This window comes from Macaca fascicularis, chromosome 12 (genome assembly GCF_037993035.2).
Source record: "Macaca fascicularis isolate 582-1 chromosome 12, T2T-MFA8v1.1".
Classification (NCBI taxonomy): Eukaryota; Metazoa; Chordata; class Mammalia; order Primates; family Cercopithecidae; genus Macaca; species Macaca fascicularis.
In genome coordinates, this window is record NC_088386.1 from 126,632,415 (window position 1) to 126,658,512 (window position 26,098).

The 26,098-nt window shown below is 43.7% G+C and overlaps 1 protein-coding gene across 3 annotated transcripts in view; it reads left to right on the forward strand.

The window, feature by feature from the left end:
* Positions 1-4,241: 4,241 nt before the first annotated feature.
* The window catches only part of CAB39 (calcium binding protein 39), a 105,131-nt gene continuing 83,274 nt past the window's right edge, over positions 4,242-26,098 (forward strand). For all 3 annotated transcript variants that reach the window (XR_012421551.1, XM_005574564.3, XM_065526217.2), the window contains exon 1: positions 4,242-4,633. The gene's annotated coding sequence lies outside the window, so the exon portion shown is untranslated. The remainder of the gene's footprint in view (positions 4,634-26,098) is intronic.

Below are 26,098 nucleotides of genomic sequence, written 5' to 3' on the forward strand. Positions count from 1 at the left end.
CAGGTTCAAGTGATTCTCCTGCCTCAGCCTCCCAAGTAGCTGGGATTACAGGCATGCACTACCACACCTGGCTAATTTTTTTATTTAGCAGAGACGGGGTTTCTCTATGTTGGTCAGGCTGGTCTCAAACTCCTGACCTCAGGTGATCCACCCATCTCGGCCTCCCAAAGTGTTGGGAATACAGGCGTGAGCCACCGTGCCTGACTAGTCTCATTCTTTCTAAAGACTACTCCAATCAGGCCTTGCCGCTTACCTCGCCACCAAAACAGCTCTTAACCAAGGAGTGGCCTCTGAGTGGCCTTGGTGGAGCTGAGATCAATGACCAATAGTAACCTTACTTAACTATAAGCCACATTTGGCAGCAGAGATCCAGCCTCCCCACTGAAAGGTGTCCCTTATCTCCCAGAAGATGATTTTTTTTTTTACTCATTTCCTTTCTCTTTCTCTTCTCTTCTCTTTTCTTTCTTTCTCCCCCTCCTTTTCTCTTTCTTTTTTTCTTTTTCTTTTCCTTCCTTCCTTCTCTTTCTCTCTTTCCGTTTTTTTTTTTTTTAAACATAGTCTTGCTGTGTCACCCAGGCTGGAGTGCAGTGGTATGAACTCAGCTCACTGAAACCTCCACCTCCCAGGTTCAAGCGGTTCTCCTGCCTCACCTTCCTGAATAACTGGGATTACAGCCGTGCAACACCATGCCCCACTAATTTTTGTATTTTTAGTAGAGATGGGGTTTCACGTTGGCCAGACTAGTCTTGACCTCCTGGCCTCAAGTGATCCGCCTGCCTCCGCTTCTCAAGGTGCCGGGATTATAGGCCTGAGCCACCATGCCTGGCCATATTTTCCTGGATCTCTTCCTACCACACTGGCTCCTCCCCCTCAGGAACTGGTTCCTTATCATTCCATGACCTGTCATTGTTGGGGGACTGGGCTTAGTACTAACACTCACATCCTAAAGGATCTCACTGAGTCCAGAGGTTTTGCCTACTCTGAGAACTACCTAAATTCTGTCTCTGGTAGAGACTTCTCCCCTGAACTTTTTTTTTTAAGCCGAGTCTCGCTCTGTCACCCAGGCTGGAGTGCAGTGGCGCGATCTCAGCTCACTGCAACCTCTGCCTCCCAGGTTCAAGCAATTCTCCTGCCTCAGTCTCTGGAGTAGCTCGGACCACAGACGCAAGCCGCAGCACCCGGCTAATTTTTGTATTTTTATTAGAGATGGTACAGACGAGGTTTCACCATGTTGGTCAGGCTGGTCTCCAACTCCCAACCTCGTGATCCGCCCGCCTTGGCCTCCCAAAGTGCTAGGATTACAGGTGTGAGCCACCGCGCCCGGCCTTCTCCTCTGAACTCTTAAGTCCAACTTCCAACTTGGATGTCCAACAGGCAGCTCAAACTTTATATGTCCCTAAATAAATTCCCAAGTTCCTCCCTTCACATCTGTTTCTGCTTAAATTTTCACCATATCACCAAATTGTATTTTCCAGTTGCTTGAGAAAAAAAAAATTAGAAGTCAGGAAAATCCTTTTAGCTTTACCCTTTATTTATTTATTTATTTACTTGAGTCAGGGTCTCACTCTGTGGCCCAGGCTGGAGTGACAGGGGCACAGTCACAGCTCACTGTAGCCTCGCCTCTCCAGGCTTAAGTGATCCTCCCTCCTCAACCTCTGGAGTAGCTGGGACCACAGGCATATGCCACCACGCCTGGCTAATTTTTTTTTTTCTAGAAACAGGAGTCTATGTTGCCCAGACTGGTCTTCAACTCCTTGCCTCAAGTAATCCTTCCGCCTCTGTCTCCCAAAGTGTTGGCATTACAGGTATGAGCCACCTTTTATTATTATTCTTATTATTGAGGCTGAGTACCACTCTATTGCCCAGTCTGGAGTGCAGTGGCACGATCTTGGCTCACTGCAATTGCCCCTCACTGCAACCTTTGCCTCCCTTCGCCCCTGGGGTTCAAGCGATTCTCCTGTCTCAGCCTCCCACGTAGCTGGGATTACAGGTGCCAGCCACCACGTCTGGCTAATTTTTGTGTTTTTTAATAGAGACAGGGTTTCACCATGTTGAGCATGCTGATCTCTAACTCCTGACCTCAAATGATCCTCCCACCTCGGCCTCCCAAAGTGTTGGGATTACGGGCGTGAGCCACCTTTTAAATGTGTCTAGAGGTGACCATTTTACTCTTCTACTGCCACCACCCTGGACCGAGCTTTTTTTTTTTTTTTTTTGAGAGGTAGTCTCGCTCTGTCACCCAGGCTGGAGTGCAGTGGCGCAATCTCGGCTCACTGCAAGCTCCGCCTCCTGGGTTCACGCTATTCTCCTGCCTCAGCCTCCTGAGTATCTGGGACTACAGACACCCGCCACCACGCCCAGCTAATGTTTTTTTTTTTATTTTAGTAGAGACAGGGTTTCACCGTGTTAGCCAGGATGGTCTCGATCTCCTGACCTCATGATCCGCCCGTCTCGGCCTCCCAAAGTGCTGGGATTACAGGCGTGAACCACCGCGCCCAGCCGGGAGTCTCCTTCTATCACTCAAGCTGGAGTGCAGTGGCACGATCTTGGCTCACTGCAACCTCCGCTTCCCGGGTTCAAGCACTTCTCCAGCCTCACCCTCCCAAGTAGCTAGGGTTATTTTTGTATTTTTAGTGGAGACGAGTTTCACCATACTGGCCAGGCTGGTCTCGAACTCCTGACCTCAGGTGATCCACCCACCTTGGCCTTCCAAAGCGCTGGGATTGCTGAACCGAGCCTTATCTTTTGGCTGGCTGATTTCAGCAGCCTTCTCACCGGTCCCCCTGCTAAAAGGGTTTTCAGTCTGGTCCTCATACCACAACCACAGGGATCCTTCTGAAATGTCAGTCCATGTCCTTTCTTTGCTCAAAACCCTTCAAATTGCTTCCCATCTCCTTGAGAGTAAAAACAGGAAGTCCTAACTTTGGTTGGTAGGACCGCACTCCTTCCTTATCTCCTGTCCTCTCTGGGGCCTGGAGCCAGCACATTCTGGCCTCAGGCCTTGGTCCTGCTATTCCCTCTGCCTTTCCATGCAGAAAGCTCGCAGGCGCTCTCTCTCCAGGAAGCTGCTCCCTGAAGGAGCGCTGTAAATAACAATACCCTGCTTTCTCTCCCCTCCTCACCCAGTGGTGTTTTTTAACTGTCCAGTATTTTTTTGCTTCCTTTTTGGAGACAGTCTCGCTGCAATGGCGCGGTCTCGACTCACTGCAACCTTCGCCTCTCGGGTTCAAGCGATTCTCCTGCCTCAGCCTCCCAAGTACCTGGGATTACAGACACCCGCCACCACGTCCGGCTAATTTTTTTTTTTTTTGTACTTTTAGTAGAGACAGAGTTTCACCGTGTTGCCCAGGCTGGTCTTGAACTCCTGACCTCGTGATCCGCCCACCTCGGCCTCTCAAAGTGCTGGGATTACAGGCGTGAACCACCGCGCCTGGCCTAACTGTCCAGTATTATACATACCTGTAGGTTTATTAGTCAATTATTTGTCAACTGTTTGCGCTAGGAGCAGGGACTGTTTCGCTCACTGCCCCACCCCCTGGCGTACAGGAGGCGCTAAAAAAAATAGTTCATTAAACATTAAAAACTAGTTCATTACACATTAAAAATAAACGAAAATACACACATATGGCATTTGTATGTGCCGGGCTCCATTGTCAGAGCTTTGCAATGCACTGTCCCGTTCATCCTCAGAAGCCCGTGGCTGGTACCACTATATTATTATATACTTCTTTTTTTTCTAACGTGTGAGGAAATCCAGGCACAAGGATGTGAAACAGCCCATAGATAGCAAATGGTGGAGCAGGATGTAAATCCAGGTTGCTGATTTAAATAGGAATGTTCCCATTAATCTGGAACGTTCCGGCACTTTCTATGCTGTGTGCCCCTGGAAGCTAAAATGAAGTGATCTGCTCCTCGCAAGCAAGAAAGAATCGGTCTGCACAAAGTGGGATCCAGGCCTTTCGCAGAATTAAGCCTGAAGAGTTGAGGAAGTGGTCGTTCAAAGTGGGCGTGCGATTCCCGCTGGAAGAGCGCTCAGGCGGAACAGAAGGGGATGAGCCCCGCCTTGGAAGCTGCGGCGGAGGAAGAGGAACTGCGGGGGTTGACTTGTGCTTTTCTCTGCGGCCCCTCCCGTTCGGGCCTCGCGCCAACTCGCGGCGCCCTGAGTCCGCCAGCCGCTCGGGGGCGCCCAAGGCGGAAGGGGGCGTTGCGGCGCCGCCCGTCGTCGCGTCCTCGGCGGCTGCGCAGTGCGCACGTCAAAGCCGGGCTCGGGCCGCGAGCTGGGCGAGGGGATCGTGGAGCGGCGCGGCCTGGGAGACACAGAACCTTCAGGCGCCGGGGCGGGGGCACAGACGAAGACTAAGGCGGCGCCGGGCCCCACAGCAGCAGCGGCAACCCAAGTGAACGCAGCAGCGCGGCGGCAGCCGCGGGAGCCCCTGGGCCGCCGTCCGCCCGCGCAGCCGCCGCCGCCGCCGCGGGAGCCCGTCGCCGGGAGCAGGAACGGGCGGAAGACAACGGAGGGGCCGAGCGTCCGAGCCACGCCGCGGGGACCGAACGAGCAGCCCGAGGCGGCGGCGGCCGAGGACGGCGACGGCGACGACGCGGAGGCAGAGAAGGGAACGCCTGGCCCAGCCCCGTGAGTGACCCCCGGCCCGGCCCTGCTCGTGGTGCGGCGGCTGCCCGGCTTCCGCCTGTCCCGCCGGGCCCTCACCGGCCCCGGGGTTGCCTCCATTTTCTTGGGTGGCGGCGGCCCCGGCCCAGCTGGGCCCCGGAGCCAGCGGGAGCAGCCGGGCCCGGCCTGCCCTCTCCTCCCGGCTCGGCCCCAGCCCTCGCTGAGACGCTCCCTTTGCCTTCGCCGGCGTGGGGCTCCCGGGGGCCTGCGGTCCAGGCGCTCCTGCCGCCCCCTCCGTGGTTCTCAGGCGGGGCTGGCGGCTCGGGGTGGTCCGGGCCGGAGTCGGGAGGGCGGGGAAGTGCGGACCGGGTCAACTGTCACCGGCTGCACCCGGACTCCGGCGCCTCGCTCCCGCCCCTGGTAAACTTCCTGTTGTCGGGAGGCAGATACCAGCGTTGTGATCAATTCAGGAAAATGCCTAACTGATTTCTGGTTAGGAATTGTGCGGTCGGAGCGTTCTCGAGTTCAGTGGAATCACCCGGAGCGCAGACTGCGTGCAGGCGCCGTAGTCGACCCGCGCCGGAGGGATTCAAAGGTGAAGCGGGCCCCGGTCCCCTCCCCCGAGGAGCTTAGGCTCTGGTGTGGGAGATAAGACGAGTACACAAATAACTGCGATACCGGGAAGGAGGTGATAAGTCCTGTGAAAGAACGACAGAGTGCTGGAAGGGCACCCGGAAAAACCGAACCGATCACTTCTGCCTAGCAGAAACCTGGAAGGCGTCCTGGGCGGGGGGTGCTGAGCAGAGTCTTGAAGGCCTGATGGGATTTAGGAGAGGAGGGTTGCAGAAGAGATGTGTGGAAGGGGCAGCAAAAACGAGAAGACAAAGCCTGGAAATCATGGATAATTCCGTTTGTTGGCGTGGTGCAGGGGGCGGGGGGTATGGGGCTAAAGAGGTATTTTGGGGCCAGATCCTTGAATGCTGTAGAGGAGCTATTTGAGCAGCGTTCTGAGAGAAACTTAGAGCTCATTTCTCAGTGACTCATGAGCCCGGAAATGTAGGCTAGGGGATATTAAAGGCGCTCTTGTGAAAGAAGAGAGAAGGAGGCCCAGTCAGGAGTTGACATTCTGTGCCTTGAATATAATGCAGTTTCAGATCGATTTTGACAGCTTCCCAGATATTCAAGTAAATCCATGCCCAAGCTAAGCAAAGTACCTTTGCAGAAAGCTTCATTAGATGTCAGGCTCTTAAGAGGTAATGAAAAGGTGTATATAAAATAAGCTCATCTGCACACAGAAGGTGTTTCTGTTTGTGCGTTCGCTAAAATGCATAAAAACTTATTGCACTTTGTATTAGGCGTCTGTACTTTGGAATTACTAAGTTAAACCTACATTCTTTGAGGTGGCATTTGTGTAAAATAACAAATTGACGATTTTTTAAAAATAGTTACTAATATTCTGTAGAAAACCGGACGTAGACCTTTTTGTAGAAAGGTAAAACTTTGTTTTTATTTTTATTTTATTGCGAGATCTTTATAGTAGAGCCAGAAGTGAAAGTGTTTAGCTTTATTTTGTAGTTTCTTCAAATTGCTAGGAAGTAATTAGCAGCTGTATTTGAAATCTAGAATATACAATCTGTGAAAGCAGCTTAGGGCCTAAGTTTTGTAAGCATTCAAATGCCACCTTTTTGCAGTTTAAAAATTTTCTACATTTCAAAATAATACATGATCTTTGTCAAAGCTTGCAAAATTCAGGGATTACTAGAAAATCTTTATAACATTTTCTATAATCTTACCACTTAGATTTGGTTACTGTTAACATTTTCGCGTATTTTCTTTCCAGTCTTTTTCTGTGTATTTTTTCTCTGCATAATGAAATATATTGTATGCATATGTATACACACACATATCCCTAAGCTTTTCTTATCATTAAATATCTTTAGATAAAAAATTTTTACTCAGGAATGGAAATCTTTTAAGCGTGTTATGTTTTCCTGACAAGGTTGTATTATTTACGTCAGATGAAATGCAGTAGTTACGCTTAATAACTACTAGTGTGGACAGAACTTTTTCTAAAAGCTTCTTGTTTCAAGTACATTTATTTCTCTGTAAGACTTGGATCCTCTTGCTTGTTGAATAAAGTTTTTATTGGCAGGATGTGTGTTGTCATGAGGTATGGAAGAGGAAGAAAGCACACAGATCTCTGCTATAGGAGTGAATGGACTTCTAAAAGGATGCTGTCAAAAGATTATGATCATGGCTGGTATACCATCCCCCACAGACGGCGATGCAGTGTCCCTTCCTACCTCCCACTTCGCTTCTGAAAAATAGTCTCTACACTAGGGCCATCCATATAGGGTAACTATTTTTTGACCATGATAACACGAAGATTCAGGCTGGATATCAGCATAGAATATTTCATGAAATGGTTTGATACTATAACAAATGGGTGGTATTTGCTTTCTTGGTTTTGGTTTTTGAGACAGGTTCTCTGTTGCTCAGGCTGAAGTGCAGTGGTGCGAACACGGCTCACTGCAACCTCAACCTCCTAGGCTCAAGCCATCCTCCAACTTCAGCCTCCCGTAGATGGGACCACAAGCTTGTACCATCACATCCAGCTAATTTTTGTATTTTTATAGAGACCGGATCTTGCCATGTTGCCCAGACTGGTCTTGAACTGCTGGGCTCAAGTGATCCTCTCCCAAAGTGCACGGATTACGGGTGTGAGCGTCCAAGCCCGCCTGAATATTTGTATTTTAATTTCAAGGCAGCTTACTTCCCTTCATTAACATTTTCTACTTCAGGTTCTTGTACTAAGTCAGTTTTTTCCCATGTATTTTGCATTCTAAGGTGTATTAATAAGATCTCTGTTTCTGTTTCATCACGTATAAAGTGAGATGCTGAGTAAGGCTGTGTACGTTTCCTAAAGTTAATATAGAAAAACTGCTAATAAAGTCCAGTGTAAGTATGGGGTTTGGTAACTTGATTTTTTTTGAATATTTGTATATTGCAAATGTGTATGCCACACAGGGTCTTTATTATCTTGGAATATTTACTAAAGTTTTCTGTTTTGATCAACTTTTGTGGGATTATAGATTTCTTTAGTTACTGCCATATTTCCCAAGAGCCTTTTTTCCAGATTGATGACTAATCACTCACAGTTTTGCCATCTGCCATGAGAAAATACACAAATCCAACTTCCCCAACCCCACCCCCCCAAAATAAAATTGAATAGTGGGACGGAATTTCGTTTTAGGTATTGTCTTTTGGTTACATTTCTGGCATTGTTTCTATTCCAGGTCTATTTTATTTTTTAATTTAAAAAATGTTTTAATTAAAAGAGATGGGGTCTTGTTGTGTTGCCCAGGCTGGTCTTGAACTCCTGGTCTTATGCCATCCTCCTGCCCCAGCCTCCCAAAGCACTGGGATTATAGGCGTGAGCCACCACACCGACCTCCAGCCCTATTTTTAAAGTTCAGGGCGAGGGGTGTAGCTTACTCCTATAATCTCAATGCTTTGGGAGGCCAAGGTGGGAGGATTGCTTGAGCCCAAGAGGTGGAGGCTGACTTGAGCAACATAGCAAGACCCCACATCTACAAAAATGAAAAAATTAGCTGGGCATGGTGGTGTGTGTGCCTGTTGTCTTAGCTACTCAAGAGGCTGAGGCAGGAGGGATTGCCTGAGTCCGGGAATTTGCAGCCTCAGTGAACTGTGATCATGGCATTCCAGCTTGGGTGACGGAGTGATACCCCATCTTGAAAGACATATACATAAAATAAAAATAATAAAAATAAAAATTCATTTTCCTCTTTTTCATTGCTCCTTTTAATTGGGCATTTGGTTTTATGAATGTCTTTACATGTTACAGAAATGGGACTGTGGAAGGTGGATTAATATGGATAACAGAAAAACTTTGGTAGACATTTTTTTTACACACTTTGTTGTGTGATAAAATTGTGTGAAAAAAGATCAAATCTCCGAATCTCTGGGTTAAATTACTTGTGACTTGTTATTACTGAGGTGTAAAGATCTGGCATTATGAAGTCAAGTAATCTAAAATTGCGTAGCGATTTAGTCATCAGTATCTTTTGGCTATTGTGAGAAGACTTGTATTAGAGCCTTCTTTAATTACAGAAGGAATTGAACTGTGTGAGTTCTTACATTATGTGCTCTTACTGACTCTCCGACCAGATCCCAACCACTTTTTAAAAAATTCTCCTGCAAGGGAGTCTTGCAGTGGGAAAGAGAGACTGTCCTCAACTCCCCTAATCTCTATAGTCCAGAATATGGGGGCAGAGTAAAGTGAAGCAAATATTTCTGCCATCACCATTTGGAGAGTAGACCGGTCTGTGAATAAAATGATCAGTGTTCTGCCTGTTTCTCAGGCCCTCCAAGGATTATGAGAAGAGTTACTGTGGGCCTAGGTGGCAGATCATAGACTGGTGGTGATGAAATCAGGTTAACAGCTTGTTGCCATCTGCATTTTTGGCGGGTGGGGTGCGTTTTAGTCCTTCATTGTGCCATTTCTGTTTCACAGAGCTTCCCAGTCCCACAGTGCTTTTAACTTTTAAAACAGAAGGGGTGAGGGGACAGCAGAATTGTGGTTTATAGCAGCTGTGATGTCAAGCCTGCAGAGGAAGGGAGAATGGCATGCAGAGAATTGCAAGAGGTCATTCGGGTGTGAAGTGGCTCCAAAGGAGGGAGGTAAATCCCGCCTTGGCCATTTATGTTGACCATATCCAGTGCATACCTATTTGTATGATCTTTAATAGCTTTTGTCTTGGTACTCAGAATATAGTGTTTTAAGTTATAGATTGTGTTTGCTTGTTCGTTTGTGTGTGTGTTCATATGCATATTTTCAAAGATGGAGAAAATCTAGCCATTATTTAGTGGCAGTTTGGTTTTATATGGTAATTATTCTCTGGGAGCATTATCTAGCAAAAATTGTTGAGGACCAAGAAAGTACGATACTGTTAAAAAAATCACACACTTTATTTTGGTAATATGTTTGAGAAACAGAACATACATTGTGTAGCTTTATCTTAATTAAGTTCCTACTTTGACCTTGTCTAATGAACTGTAACTTGCTCTTTACAGGGTACGGACTGTTAACATGTTAGTCACTGTTGCCTCCCTTCACAGTAGATTATATGTCAGCTGTATTGAGGCACTAGGAAGAAATACTTGAACAGGTTTCTGTTGACATGTCTGTAGTTAAGGCCCACTCTTAGATTTATAGAATTTGGAGAGGCAGTGTTAGCTAGTGGTTAAAAGCACAGGTGCAGCCAGACTGCCTAGATTTTGAACCCTCATTCCTCTGCTGTGGGCTCTATAACCTTAAGTTCCTTCTGTCTAGCTTGAATTCCTTGGATGGTAATAATAGACAATATCTGAGAGGGTTGGAGGACGATTAAATGAGTTGCTACATCTGATGTGCTGCCATATATCAGATGCCTAGACATAAGTTGTGTGATGCCGAGGATAGGCTTTTCCAGGTGGGAGAAACTTTAGAACTTCAGAGACAACCTGGGCAGAATGGTTCTTTCTGCAGGTGGGAACACTGAGGCCCACCATAACTAGAGCAGAGTTTGGTTCACTGTGAGCGGTAACAGGTGTAGCTTTCTGCAAAGTGAAGTCTCTTTCCTAGGCTTGTATGGCCTATTAGCCACAGGACTGAATCTGGAGCCCGGTTTTCTTCATTCTTTGTCCAGTTTACTTGAATTAAGTATCATACTTTATGCAATAATGTCTCCTTTTGAATCTTTTCACTAACATTTACAAAGGTTGTATTCAAAATATATTAAATGCTCTTTGTCATATAATTCTTTTTTAAGGTTTAATATACTAATATTCATAATATTTGTGATGTAGCTGGCAAGTCATTTGGGAGGGGTGTATGAAGTTAAAAGTTGAAATAGGAAAGAATCAAGGGAAATTAACAAAAATTAGTTAGCTTGGGGGAACAAATTACCATTTAGGTACACTAAATGTTGGGCAAACCTCTTAGGTAGTATTGTTCCCAACATCATTATTGATGGGAAACCAAAGTGAGGGGTTTGTCCAGGATAACACAGACATTGCACAGTTGAGCCAGAATTTGAACTTAGGTCTGCCTCACTTCAAAATATGTGCTCCCTGAAATAGGGTATGACTCCCTCATATGAAATCATTTTGTTTTCCTTGCTGAGCAGTTTTGAATTAGTATTTTAGAATGAAGGTTTATAAATAGATCCTAATTTGGATTTTAATAGATTTCCAAGCAGTAACCACATGTTATAATCTAAAAGAGATGGTTTATTACAAATGCTTTAGTTGTATAGTCATAATTTGATTAGTGGCTTATAGTTTAGTTAGGCCAGTAGATAGTATTTAATTTCCACATTATTCTTGTAGAGAAGATGGGAGGCCTGTGTTACAGTGGGAAACACAGAAGCCTGGGAATCAGAAGCTCTGGGCTGGGTCCTGACTCTGACTAATTATGTTGTCACTCTGGACAAGTAACTCCATCTCTCTGGGCTTCAGTCATCCCATTATTACACCAAGGGTCCCAGATTGAAAACCCCTCAAGTTCTCTTGCCCTTATTTTCAGTGATTTGTATGTAGGCTTCTGACTTGCCTTTTTCTCCTGCACTGGTTCCCTCCCCTTTTGCTGGTGGTCTTACAGTCTGTGTGAGTACTTCATGGCATGTGACTGTGCTTTAACCTTTTTTCTCCCAGTTGGTCAGATGCCTAGTGTTATTTCATAGTACTGAAGTTCTCTGCTTAGGGTAAAGAGAGTAACATCAAAATGTGTATTTTCAAATTTTCTACCTTTGTGCTTATGAATAAGTAGTTGTAGAACTAAATGTTTTATGTTTGTAAAGTACAAGCTTAATAAGTCAGGCTATTTATTAACAAATCCTCAAGCCTCACATCAGTTTTGTTGTCACAACTGTGTTGTAAAGTTCTGCGAGCTCGGCCGGGCGCGGTGGCTCAAGCCTGTAATCCCAGCACTTTGGGAGGCCGAGGCGGGTGGATCACGAGGTCAGGAGATCGAGACCATCCTGGCTAACATGGTGAAACCCCGTCTCTACTAAAAATACAAAAAAAAAAAACTAGCCGGGCGTGGTGGCGGGCGCCTGTAGTCCCAGCTACTCGGAGGCTGAGGCAGGAGAATGGCGTGAACCTGGGAGGCGGAGCTTGCAGTGAGCCAAGATCGCGCCACTGCACTCCAGCCTGGGTGACACAGTGCGAGACTCCGTCTCAAAAAAAAAAAAAAAAAAAAAAAAAAAAAAAAAAATTCTGCGAGCTGTTTGTTTTAGGGGAAGGAAAGATGTTAACCAAAGGCAGTGAGAGTGGGAAAGAAAGGACCAAAAATGTAGAATCAAATTTGGGGATGTAAAGAACATGCTTTCGCTGTAGTTGGTGTTAATTCCCTACCTATGTAAAGGTGGCATCCTGGCTTAGATCACAGGGTTCTTTGCAGCTCAGGATTCTGTCACTGGTAAGACATAAAGGTGATATGCACCACCCATTAGCATTCATAATTCCTCAAATGTCTGTTATTTATTTGGTCCACAAGTAGTTTGTTTTTTTGCTCAGGACGAAGTCTCACTCTGTTGCCCAGGCTGGAGTACAATGACACGATCTTGGCTCACTGCAGCCTCCGCCTCCCAGGTTCAAGTGATTCTCCCACCTCAACTTCCCGAGTAGCTGGGATTGCAGGTGTGCACCACCATGCACAGCTAATTTTAGACAGGGTGTCATCATCTTGGCCAGGCTGGTCTCAAACTCCTGACCTTGTGATCCGCCCACCTCCGCCTCCCAAAGTGCTGGGATGCCACCGCACCAGGCTTAAGCAGTTTTTAATGCCCCTTGTGCTAGGTAGTGTTCTAAAGACCGGGCCTCAAGGAGCTCTCGGTAAACAAGTTTTTTCCTGCTTTGATGGCATGTGATCAGCCAGCCAGTTCATTTACTTTTGAATTCTATAGCAGGGAGACAGAAACTCAGGCTGTTAACATGACCCATGTAGATACTCTTTTGGCTTCCATCTCTCTAGTTACAGTATGGTTTCATCGCTGTTCAGCATTGGTGAGTTACAGGTTTTTCATATGTATATAAGTTTCATGTCTCTAGATTGTCATTTATTTGAATAGAGGTTTTTTGTTTTTTACCTCTTAAAATTGATATCCTCTCCCCTTTTCCCCACCTCATGTTTTCAGAGTATAGTAATACGTTCTTTCTATAAATACTAAATGATACAGCTATGTGATAGTATGATAAAACTTTTTTTTTTTTTTTTGAGAAGGATTCTTGCTCTGTCGCCCAGGCTCAAATGCAGTGGCGCGATCTCCGCTCACTGCAACCTCCACCTTCCGGGTTTACGCCATTCTCCTGCCTCAGTCTGCCGAGTAGCTGGGACTACAGGCACCCACCACCACACCCAGCTAATTTTTTTGTATTTTTAGTAGAGTCAGGGTTTCACCATGTTAGCCAGGATAGAGTATGAGAAAACTTTGGCAGTTAGCATGGTGGCTCATGCCTGTAATCCCAGCACTTTGGGAGGCCAAGATGGGCAGATCACTTAAGGTCAGGAGCTCAAGACCTGCCTGGCCAACATGGCGAAACTGTCTCTACTAAAAATACAAAAATTAGCCTGGCATGGTGTCAGGTGCCTGTAATCCCAGCTACTTAGAAGGCTGAGGCGGGAGAATTGCTTGAGCCCTGGGGGTGGAGGTTGCAGTGAGCCGGGATCCAGCCTGGGCAACAAGGAAACTCCATCTCAAGAAAAAAGAAAAAAAATTTGCTTAGCAGAGATGAAATACTTAACCAAAATACAGTTTTTTTCTGTTTATCTTTTTATTTCAGCTATATTTGTGCTTATTTGAAAGTGATTTACATACTATGATAATTGAAGGTTATGAGGATCCCCTTTTCCCAGATAAGTTCCACATAAAGCCGTGTTTCCCAGATTGTGTTTTGTAGAATGCCAGTCTTATGAGAGATTGTTTATAGGAGAGCTTCCAGGGTGAGATTTTAACTTGGGAGAACACTGGGTTAAACGTAGTTAAACAGATGTTTATTTTTGATGGTGATTGTGTTACTGTTTTTCTGCAGAGCTTGTCAGAGTTTTTAGTAGTGTGTATTGGCAAGTTGAGAAATACTGCACCTTATATTTCCTTCCTTCAAGTGTATTTGGTCGAAAGAACACCCCCTCCCCCCAGGAAATACCCACAAACATCTTGAAGAAAGGTTCTACTGGAACACAGTTTGAGAAACCCTCTGATTTGCATACTTATTAGTATGGCATTCAAAGCATTTACTTGCTAATTGGGATGATAATTTTTTATCAGTTGAAATTCAACTAAGATTGTAGTGGCTTTCCAAGCCTTTTTTTTTTTTTTTTCAGCCTGCAGTGAGAAATTATATTTTTGATCAGTGACCCAAGACATATACACACACTCTCAAAACTGAAAAAGAAATTTCATGAAACAGTACTTAGGTCTTACTACATATAATGCATTCTGATATTTTCTGTTTTATTTCTTAATGCTTTTTATGGACTGCGAAAATAATTCAGCGTGCAATTTGAGAGACACTACAAGGTTACATGAATTTATAAACTTACGTTAGAGTGAAAATATACGATACAAACTTTCATTTTTCTATTTAAAAAATATGTTTTGTAGAGATGGGATCTCACTATATTGCCCAGGCTGGCCTTAAACTCCTGGGCTGAAGCGATCCTCCTGCACCAGCATCCCAGAATGCTGGGATTACAGGCATGAGCCACCTTGCCCAGCCCCAAACTGTTGTATAAGTGAGAAAACGAAAGCTCAGTGTAGAAATGAGATGGGAGGGGCTCTGGCCATTCAGGATTTAAATCCTGGTTGTGTGTTGTTGGGCAGGGTGTTTAATGCCTGTTCTTCCTCAGCTTTCTCATTTGTAACAGAGCAATAATAGAACCTATGCATAAAGTAGCTGTAAGGATTCAGTAAGAATGCCATGCATAGTGTGTCTGCTAGTGTGCTCTAAGTGCCCAATACATTTTAGCTTTTATGATGGTTGAAGTCTCAAATTCTTTCTGCTGTACTGTACGTACTTTGAAAAGTATTTTAAGACTGTGGAAGTGTTTAAGTAACCTCCAAGTAAAGCTAGACTCTTGATCTCTAGTTGGATGTATCATTTGTTGTGATCTCAGCCCTCTGAAATAGTAAGTTTTAAAAATAGCGAAAAGGAGCCACTTAAAGTTGTTTTGTATCAGTTGCAAGTGGACACTCGGTTGCCGAGCTTTATAGTATATTATTGTATAGTTTTAAAACTATTCTTTTTTAACTTTCTTAATTTTTAGTTTTGTTAAAGAAAAGAACGAATACTTTAGCGGCTATTCAAGCCTTTTTTTTAATTCTTTATAAGCTTGTAATTAAATACAAATATATCGATACCTGTAACCTATTAATTTAGCTTTCTTGTAGTTTTAATTCATTAAAATTAAAAAGTTACTGTTTCCTGTTTTATCCACGTTTCTGCAGGTATAGTGAGTTTGCCCATTCTCAATGTATTATATTGCCTTTGGGGTTTAGTTTTGTGTCCTGACCTAAGAAAAGGGACATTTACAGGGGATTTACAATAGTTGGAGCCTGATTTCCCATTATCTTTTTTTTTTTTTTTTTTTTTTTTTCCTTTCTGGTTTAGACACTTTATTTTCATTTTTCTGCTTTGGGCTTCCTGAACCCACCCCACTTAAATTTAAGGTTGAACCTCCCCCAGAAACAGGAAGACAAGCAAGTCTCTGATTCAACATTCTTGGGGGAGTAAGTTTTACTCTCCAAAGCCACATCACTGAAATCCTGCTGCCCCTTCTGCAGCAGGTGTGTCCTCATCTGTACGTTCCTGCAGTGTGTTGTCTTTGAGTTGATCCTCCAGTTGTCTCACCTCCCAGACCCTTCGCCTCCTTTTAGTGCCCCACCCCACACTGTCCTTGGAGAGCCGCACTATCACTGGGGCACCCAGAACCCCCTGCCTGCTGATTGGGCTTTGGTTGGGTCTGGCCAGTAGAAGCCCTGGGCAGGAGATTAGAGGGTAGGAGGAAAAAGAACTCAGCGTATGTCTTGCCCTGCCCTGTTCGTGCCCTCGAGGCATTGTTTGGCCAGGGGTTCCCATTGTCTTAAACATAGCTCGCTACTTCGTATATTAATGGCACTACTGAGGCATTTGAGTTTTCTAGCCATGGATTGTTTCTCAGTTTGTTTCTTTTATACTCCAGTTTGTCTTCAGTGTGACCTGAAGTTGCTGAAATAAGAGGTTCCAATCAGCATCACCACCACGTACCAATTCAGTATGAAAATAGCATAGAGGGCCTGGTGGTGTGGCTCACACCTGTAATTCCAGCACTTTGGGAGGCTGACGTGGGTGGATCCCTTGGGGCTTTTAGGAGTTTGAGACCAGCCTGGGCAAAACGGTGAAACCCTGTCTCTACTAAAAATACAAAAATTAGCTGAGTGTGGTGACACACACCTGTAATCCCAGCTACTTGGGAGGCTGAGGCATGAGAATTGCTTGAACCTGGGAGGTGGAGGTTGCAGTGAGCCAAGATTGCACCACTGCACTCCAGCCTGGGTGACAGACGGAGACTGTCTCCAAAAAAAAAAAAAAAAAAGAAAAAGAAAAGAACATAAAGGCATACAGATTCTCTACTTGTGTGAACAGGAGGAATGTAATAAAAAGAATAAATAATTGCTAACATAGCACATGTATGTTAGCTGCTGATAAATTGTTTAAGACCTCTGTGAATAGTTTACCTCGTTTAATCTTTTAATAGCCCTTTTTAATATCAAATTTTGTCCTCATACTTTTAGGTGAGTAATGGAGAAAAACAAGCAAATTATGTAATTGGCCTGAAGTTATACATGTAGAAAGTGGTCCTAGATTTGAAACCCAGGTCACAGAGCTTGAACTTGCAACCTACCATGCTGCCTCTACCACAGGATACTGGAATGTAGCATCATCCTGGAACGTAGGACATTTCTGATACAGAAACAGATGAGATCAAGTCTCCTGGTCAGGATGTTTGATGTCTCAGGACACAGAGAACTTTCATTTCTCATGACTGAGTTGCTGTCAATGATCTTTGAGGAGTTGTGATGAAATGGAGCCATGCAAGAAAATTAGGAAAGTTAAAAGTACGATTTTTCCATAAAAGGAAAAGATGGAATCTACAAATCATGAGACTGCACTTGATGTTGATTGCCAGAGTCCGAGCTATGTGTTGATTTCTAGAAGCTACCATCCATTTATTAACTATTTCCTTTTTTAGTAGGATTCTATTAAATGTCTTAGATAAGGATGGGGCAGGATAGGATTCCTGAAAGAATGCATGGTTCTTCCATATTTGAGATTATCTGAAAATATTAAATTGTACAGTTTAAATTGGAATATTTTTCTAGGACTTAAAATCATTTTGATGTTTTTGCTTTTTAATTTAATTAATTTTTTTTTTGACAGAGTCTCTCTCTGTTACTTGGGCTGGAATGCAGCGGCACGATCTTGGCTCACTGCAGCCTCTGCCTCCTGGATTTAAGTGATTCTCGTGCCTCAGCCTCCTGAGTAGCTGGGATTACAGGTGGCCAGGCTGGTCTTGAACTCCTGGCCTCAAGTGAGCTGCCCACCTTGGACTCCCAAAGTGCTGGGATTACAGGCATGAGCCACTGCGCCTGGCCTCATTTTGATGTCTTTATAGGATCCTTTTACTTGTGTTCATTATAGCTATCTAATATGCTTTGGGGGAGTCTCATATGGCACATTAGTCACAGGTATGGTGGCCTGCATCCCTATGCCTTAACCTTCCCATGTAGGCAGGAAGGAACTAGGAACTGTTAGTATCTTCCTGTATGTAAACACAGCAAAGTAAATACTTTCTGTTTTTATATTGTTAAAATAATCCATTTCTGTTCTTGAAGATCGTTGCTAACCTATTCGTTTACTCAGAAGCTAGTCTTGGTCTTGTTCACATAGTGATTGGAAACTGAGTTGATGGAAAGAGGGCAACCCTTCCCCACAGAAGCTGAAAGGGAGGGGCAGGGAATGTTTTTTCTTTTTTAGTCTTACAGAAGGTCCCCAACTTTTTAAACATAGTGAAAGGAAGACAGAAGGAATCAATGTGCTTAGCATACGAGATTGTATGCTGATGCCCTTCAGATGTTTGAAAAGGTCAAAAGACTGTCTTTTATGGAGGCTTTTGTTATTGAGAAGAGGAAGGAATAATACGAAATACAGAGAGGGAAGAGGAACAAGACAGGAGTATATCCAGAAGAAAGTGACCAAGTAACCATAGACACTGGGTCTAAATTTGTGTGTCATACACAACTTTGAAAGAGCTAATAATGAAGGTGGAACTGATTGCTTTTCAGAATTGTCTTAAGAAGTAGAGCACTTGAATAGATTGTTAACCATATTTAATAATATATGTAAATATTTAAATATATATAAATTGGAAGAGGGCAAGCCTTCCTCATGGAAGCTAAAAGGGAGGGGTGGGGGATATTTTAAATGTATGTAAATATTTAAATATGTATGTATTTAAGAAGTAGAGCACTTGAATAGATTGTTAACTATATGTGTGTGTGTGCATGTGTGTGTGTATATATATATATTTTTTTTCTTTTTCCTTTTCTTTTTTTTTTTTTTTTTGCGACAATGTCTCACTCTATCACCCAGGCTGGAGTGCAGTGGCGCAGTCTTGGCTCACTGTAGCCTCAACCTGGGCTTGAGTGATCCTCCTACCTCAGCCTCCTGAGTGACTGGGACTACAGGTGTGCACCACCATGCCCAGATAACTTTTTTGTATTTTTTGTAGAGATGGGGTTTCACTATGTTGCCCAGGCTGGTCTAGAACTGGGCTGCAGTGATCCATTCGCCTTGGCCTCCCTAAGTGGCCAAGTGCTGGGATTACAGGTGTAAGCCACTGTGCCTGGCCTTAACTTATGGAATATATTAAATATATATTAAAGGTTGTAGCCTCCCAACCAGATAGGGGAAGGAGTACTCCAGACCCAGTTAGCATAGAAATTATATACTCTTATATAAATGATATACCTAACATATATACCCGTGTAGAAATTATATGTTCTCTTTAAAAGTTTCAAAAAATATAAACTAGATTTATTCTAGATGCTAGAATACCAAAAGATACCAAATTCATGTTACAAAACTAGCCTAGGCCAGGTGCGGTGGCTCATGCCTGGAATCCCAGCACTTTGGGAGGCCGAGGCAGGAAGATCACCTGGGGTCAGGAGTTCAAGACCAGCCTAGCCAACATGGTGAAACCCAGTCTCTACTAAAAATGCAAAAGTTAGCTGGGTGTGGTGGCACACGCCTATGGTCCCAGCTACTTGGGGGCTGAGACAGGAGAATTGCTTGAACCTGGCGGGGGAGGTTGCAGTGAGCTGAGACCACACCATTGCACTCCAGCCTGGGCGACAGAACAAGACATCGTCTCAAAAAGTAAAAATAAATAAAAACTAGCCTAAACTCTTAAAAACCTAATCAAATATAAAATATAAGAACAACTGATAAGACATTACAAAGGACGAAAATTGTATTCCAATTTATCTTTTTTTTTTTTTCTGCTCACTGCAGCTCTTCCACCCAAGCTCAAGTGATTCTCCAGCCTCAGTCTCCCGAGTAGCCGGGGTTACAGGGGTGAGCCACCACTCCCAGCTAATTTTTGTAGAAATGGTGTTTTGCCATGTTGAAAGTGCTGGGATTACAGGCGTGAGCCACCACACCCTGCCCCAATTTATCTTTTATATGTGTTTTTGAGACAGGGTTTTGCTTTATCACCCATTCTGGAGTACAGTGGCGCAGTCCTAGTTTACTGTAGCCCGGAACCCCTAGGCCTAAGCAATCCTCCTGCCTTGGCCTCCTGAGTAGCTAGGACTACAGGCATGTGCCACCACACCCAGCTATAATTTTTTAAACTTTTTGTGGAGACGGGGTCTCATTTTGTCTCCTAGATTGGTCTCCAACTCCTGGGCTCAAGCAATCCTCTTGCCTTGGCCTCCCAAAGTGCTAGAATGACAAGCATGAACCATTGCACCTGGCCCCAGTTTCACTTACAGAAACAATGAACATTCTAAGTAAAACACCAGCAAAACTAATTAAATATGAAATTGTTAAAGAAGATAAAACCTGGTATTTACTATGTGCCAAGTAAGTGTTTTAAGCACTAACATGATCTCAGTTAATCCCTGCAGCTTTGAGATTACTATGCTTATTTTACACATTATGAAATATAGGCCAAAAGGTTAAATAGTCTGCTCAAAGATAAGTTGCAAATAAGCCACAGAGCCTGATTTTGAACCTTGGGAGGTTTGCACCAGCTAGTATTTAACCTCTGGCTGTATTGTCCCAGTATGTGCCAGGATAGCAATGTTAAACAGGTATTCTTGTTTTATGAACTCTTGAAATCAGAAAACAAAACAAGGATGCCCAGTAACACTGATGTTTGATAATATCTTGGCCAGTGCAAGAATACATCAAATAAAAGATTTAACTATTGGAAAAAATGGTGGAATATAGCAGTATTTGCAGATGGTCACAATTTTAAACCTGGGAAAACCAAGAGAATCAAATCAAGAGTTAAAAATAAGAGTTTAGTGCCTGGTGTGGTGGCTCATGCCTGTAATCCCAGCACTTTGGGAGGCCGAGGCGGGTGTATCACCTGAGGTCAGGAGTTCGAGACCAGCCTGGCTAACGTGGTGAAACCCCGTTTCCACTAAAATACAAAAAAATTAGCCGGGCATGGTGGCGTGTGCCTGTAATCCAAGCTATTCAGAAGGCTGAGGCAGGAGAATGGCTTGAACCCGGGAGGTGGAGGTTGCAGTGAGCCGAGATCTCCAACTTGGGCAACAAGAGCAAAACTGTCAGACAGCACACGTTTATGCCTATTGTCCTGATGTATGTATTCATTGTGCCCCGCTTCATTCTCCAATTTGCCCTGGTTTGGATGATAAATTGTCATTTTACAATTCAGCAGTTGCAAGACTAGCTGTTTCTTGACCGCCTCCTCTCATTTTTTTTGCTGTTAAGGATGCAAGACTATTGTATCAGGTCCTAGGGTGTCCCCCTGATGTACCCCCAAGGTAGTTTGATTCTCAGGTGTTGCTTCTGGAGCTGTAGTATTCCTTCTTTGAAACGAAAAGGGGTTTCAGTAGATTGCCTTGACTTTTCTTCCTTCTCAATGAGAGCTGTATGCTGTTAGCACTTCTGGCTCTAAAGTATTTGACTTTGCTTGAAAGGAGACTCTGAATGTAAACACTGTTTTTGCCCAAATTCTCTCTTCCTTCACTCTCCCATAAGTAGCTTCTCAGGAACTACTGAAAGAGCAATTAGGGAGTTGCAGATTTTAAATGGTCGTTACTGGATGCCTTATAACTCTAAAAAAGGACTGTTTAAGGAGACAGTGTGGCAGTATTCCTATACTTACATATTTATATAATGTTTAATTCTTTATTTTCCATATCCCTTCCAAGTTTTAGAGCAAATGTTTCCAAGGGAAATACCAGGAGTTTCACAAGATCGTTTTGGGAGTTGAGTTTAGGATGGCCAGGGGAAAAAATTACATTTAATTTGCATTTGCTTGTATAATCTTGAACTTTATTCTCAATTTGTAAAAATAAGACATACTATTTTTACACTTTAATTTTTTCTTTGTTTCTTCCCCTGTTAATGACACATTTCGGATCTCCATCCCCAAAAGTAGGTATGCAGAGTATATGGAAGAATAAAAGACAGTGCCACTCTCAGCCTGCACTAAGCCAGTTTGGCCCTCTAAAAGGTGAAGAGAAGAAAGATCTGACCCCTGCCCTCAGAGGTAGCCCTTTGTATTAATTGGAACTCTCATGTTTCTTCCAACAAAACAGGGATTTAGTAAAATTTTATTTTGGGGAAAAGGAAGGAGGTGCATCTGGGTCTCAAAAGCTGGAACCAAGAATACAGGCACCTTTAAGACTGTCCATTTCCTACTGCACTTCCTTGCTTATTCGCCCCATGATCTCTGTGCAGACTAGATTTTTCCACCTGATAGAAAATCTGGCCACCTGCATTTCTTAAGTATGTATCATGGAACTTCAGCCCTTGGATAGACTGACTTCCTGTTTGGTGTCTAGCTTGCCCCTCCCTAACCTCTCGGTTAGGTTGAGGCCAGCAGGGGTGTGGTCATGTAAGGCCTTAGTACCACCCACTGGAGCTATGTGAGTGGTATGTGTGAGTGGGCGAGTTGCCAGAAATAAATGGTGCTGGGGGTGATATAGAATGACCCTGTGACCTTTCCGAGGATTGGTGGAGTCTGTCGTCTTCCCCTCCCATTTGTTTAGGCGTCCAGAATCAAATTCCGTAGACTTCTTGGTTATTTGACCCAGACCACATCTTCGTTCTGTTATTTTGCCCTTTATCTCTCGTTAGTCTTAAAGGTAGGCCCTGTTTTAGGGCTTTTGGCCGCAGGTATCATGAAGGCCTGAGGGAGTCTAAAAGGGCTGGCCCACAGGATCCCAGAGGCATTCCACCCTGACTGAGGAGCCACTGCACTTATATTCACTCAACTGCGGAGGGAGGAAATGGAATATGTGCCCCACCCAGGTGGAACACTCTTCTGCATTATTAGTCTTCTGGTCTAAACCACCAATATTTGGCAACGGTGGTGGGGTTGTGTTTTCTGTTGAGTCATAGGAAAGCATCAAGTGACCAATACTTGTTGATTGGGTAGCATTTGGTTTATCTCATCGGCCTGTTTTCCATTTACATTGTGCTCTTTGCTGGTCACCTCCCCTGATACCCTTCGAATCCTTGTTGTTTTCCTTAATTTCCTTAGAGAGTTTGGAGTAGAATGTGGAATCGCAGTTTACAGGTAGAGCTCAGCCATTATTTTATTTATTTTTTTATTTTTGAGAGAGAGTTGTTGCTGTGTCACCCAGGCTGGAGTGCAGTGGTGCAATCTCGGCTCACTGCAACCTCTGCCTCCCGGGTTCAAGCAGTTCCCCTGCCTCAGCTTCCTGAGCAGCTGGGATTACAGGCATGCGCCACCACACCTGGCTAATTTTTGTATTTTTAGTAGAGATGGGGTTTCACCATGTTAGCCAGGCTGGTCTTCAACTCCTGGCCTCAAGTGATCCACCCGCCTCGGCCTCCCCAAGTGCTGGGATTATAGGCATGAGCCACCGCTCCCAGCTCAGCCATTATTTTAATTTATGAATGGTTTGTATACCTGGTTAAAAATTAATTTTTTGGGGGGGGTTGTGGGGGGAACAGAGTCTCCTTCTGTCACCCAGGCTGGAGTGCAGTGGTGCAGTCACAGCTCACTGCAGCCTTGACCTTGCCAGCTGAAGCAGTCCCCCTACCCCAAGCTCCCAAGTAATTGGAACCCTAGGTGCGCACCACCACACTCAGCTAATTTTTAAACTTTTTTGTAGAGACCAGGCCTCACTGTGGTGCCCAGGCTGGTCTTGAACTCCTGTGCTCAACCAGTCCACCTGCCTCAGCCTCCCAAAGTGCTGAGATTATAGGCATGAGCTACCATGCCCAACAACAAAAAAAATATTTTTCTATAAAGACCATTTAGACTTTAATATCTATAATGGCTTGCATGTAATAGGGGCTTGAAAAGTATGTTGAAGAAACTTGGAAGTATTTTTATTCATCTTTACTTACCAGAAAGGAGAACAACAGGAACTAAGCAGTTACTACAGACTGCATAGGGGCTCTTCCAGAGATGGAAGAGTTATGCCGACCATCTCTCACGTTCGAGTGGGCTGGTTTGCTGTTACTCATGGATAGAACGTATTTGACTCTCAAGAAAAATGTTGTAAGTTTCCTTTTTTGCTGCACATTGTACATGTTGATGGCTTTAACACATTTTCTCTGTTTGACTTAATGTAGTAATCTCTTCCCAGACAGGATGTCCCTGTCACGTTGTTACCTATTTCTGCCACAGTGAGAATATTGACATGCTAGATCTTAACAGTATTTAACAAATTTATTGTGGTGGTAAGGTTAAAAGCTACACCCTTATGCTAAAATTAGACTTTTTCATGTTCTTTGCCTGCCATTTTAGGGAAATGGAGAAAATTAGGGATATGTTTCCTTCTCTCGTTTTTTCTTTTTTTTTCTCCCCTTCTGTCTCATCTTCCACTTCACCCCAAGGAATTAGATAAAAAGCAATGGAAAAGTAAAGAGAGACGAAATTACTCTCAGGGCAAGGTTAGTATCAAATGCCTGTCTTTTACACTAGCTGGATGAAGCCTACACATTTGGCTTTGAGTTTGAGTAGCCAGAACAAAGAAAGAGCGAGCAAATCCAAGACAGTTTATGAGGTAAAAAGAAAGCCAACCACTTAGGAGAAGCGTAATTTTCTGTAATTGAGACCCTGTGGATCCTTTATTAATGCGAGCTCTGGGTCCTTAATATACTTCTCAAATCTCAGTCAGGAGGAGGGAAGGAGGGGAGTCAAAAAAACCTCAATAATTTGACGTTGCTCAAATCTCAACAGTGTCTGTAAAAATGAAGTACCTGAGTTCAAGTTTAAGGTATATTAGTACAAGACATAAAAGACATAGTATTAGGCCAGAGTGCAGTTTAATTAAATCATTTTTCTGATGCTCTGGAGCTGTGGAAGTGGCCCTCTATAATTATTCATGCTGCCTACCTTTTAATTAAAATTGAGTACCAGAGAGGTCCAAGGTTAGTGTCTGGTAGCTGCTCTGGCTTTAACAGTTGGCTCTAATAACAACCAACACTAGTATCTGCCTTTCAAAACTTAACCAGGACTTGATTTCAAATCTAGTTATGTAAGTTGACTTGGAGGCCAGGTTAGTGTTTTCCTTAGAAACTGGTTATGCACCCAACATGCAGACATTTTTAATAGACACTGTTTTAAAGTAATTTTTAGAAAAAAAATTTTAAATTGATGACACTGAAACCCAATATATAAAACTGATAAGAGTGAGATGTTTGGGCTGAAGAGGAGATAGACCCTCACCTGCTCCAGATCTTAGAATAAGGCTTAAAAGCCACTGTCAGAATCATGGCTACTGTCATTTTAGTTTGACAAGACTTCAGTGCCTGGATCGCTGTTTTCCCACTGTTATGGAACAAGTTCACCCTGTCTCCCCACTACCCTCTTAGGACACCTGCAGAACATCTAATTTTAAACAATATAACTTCCTTTTCAAGCCACTATGAGTCTGAGAGATTGGCAATATGGTTAACAATGACCCCAGCATTTAGGGGGAGAGAAAAATCCAGAGGATAAGATTTTTGAGGCCTGCACGGAAATGATCATCTCTGTCTGTTAGAGGTTACAGAGCGCTGTCACAAATATTTTGTTTAGTCCTCACGTTGACTTATGTTAGTAATATTCTTCTGAAATAGTAAAGGAAAACTGAAATCCCATTTTTGTAGAGGAAAATAAGTTTTTAATGTAAGTAAATGTATCCATTGTAGCTCTTCCTGAGTGGTTTTAGGCCTCTCACTAAAACTTAAATGTTTATGTTCCTTTGGATGTAAGATACTTTTGTTGTGCATTTTAGATACTGCTTTGAGATTAAAAAGCAAGTTTTCCAGTTTGACTATATTATGATGTCAACACTTACCTGGAAAGCACCACTCCATAAAGTGTGGAATGTTCTTTGAGCAATAAAAAAAGGTATGTGGTTATTCTGTAAACAGCACTTGGGTTTTTCACCTTCTGCCTGCCTTTTCACTTCATTACCCATCAGAGATTGACGAAATTACAAAGTCATTTTTCTTGCCTTATCATACTTCAGACTGTTGCATAAAGTCTTCCAGTCAAACATTTTCTGACCCTTATCCAAATTTTTCATTCTACGCAATGCAGTTCAAGAAACGTCTCTGCTGAAGTCTGGGACCTTCAGCACAGAGTGCCCTGTCTCTGCATATTAATCTTCCATGAATTTCAGTCTTCTGTATTTGTGCCTTTCTCCCCAGCTGTATTCTAAGTCCTGGAACACCTAACGAGTATGTACCACTTATCATTCCTGCCATTTAGTTCTCATCTTTTGGTTTATGAGCTGAGTTTAGACTGTGTGATTGGGAACTTTTTTCCTCCAAAAACACAAGCAAGAACTTTTATATTTGATCATGCCAGTCAGTTGGCAAATGAGGTTTGGGTTACTTGCTCTGAAGTTCAGTGTTGTTTAGCCTCATCATCTCATCGGGATCAAGACTTCATATGCCAGTTAGTGTGTTGATGTGGAGGAGTGAAGTGGAAAGAATATGTTGATTGGTTAGGAAGATTCTCAACAGAAATTATCCTTGGGTAGAATGTTCTATGTGATCCTCTACAGGGCTGTGTACTTGTGCATTCTGTGATTCTAAATGCTGCTGCTGGAAAAAGTCTGTTTACACTAAATACCACCATACGGCAGCCTTTGAGCAGTTTAAAAAGAAACCTTCCAATCTCCTACTATGGTGGTTCAGCTCAGGCTGGTTTTGTGGCAT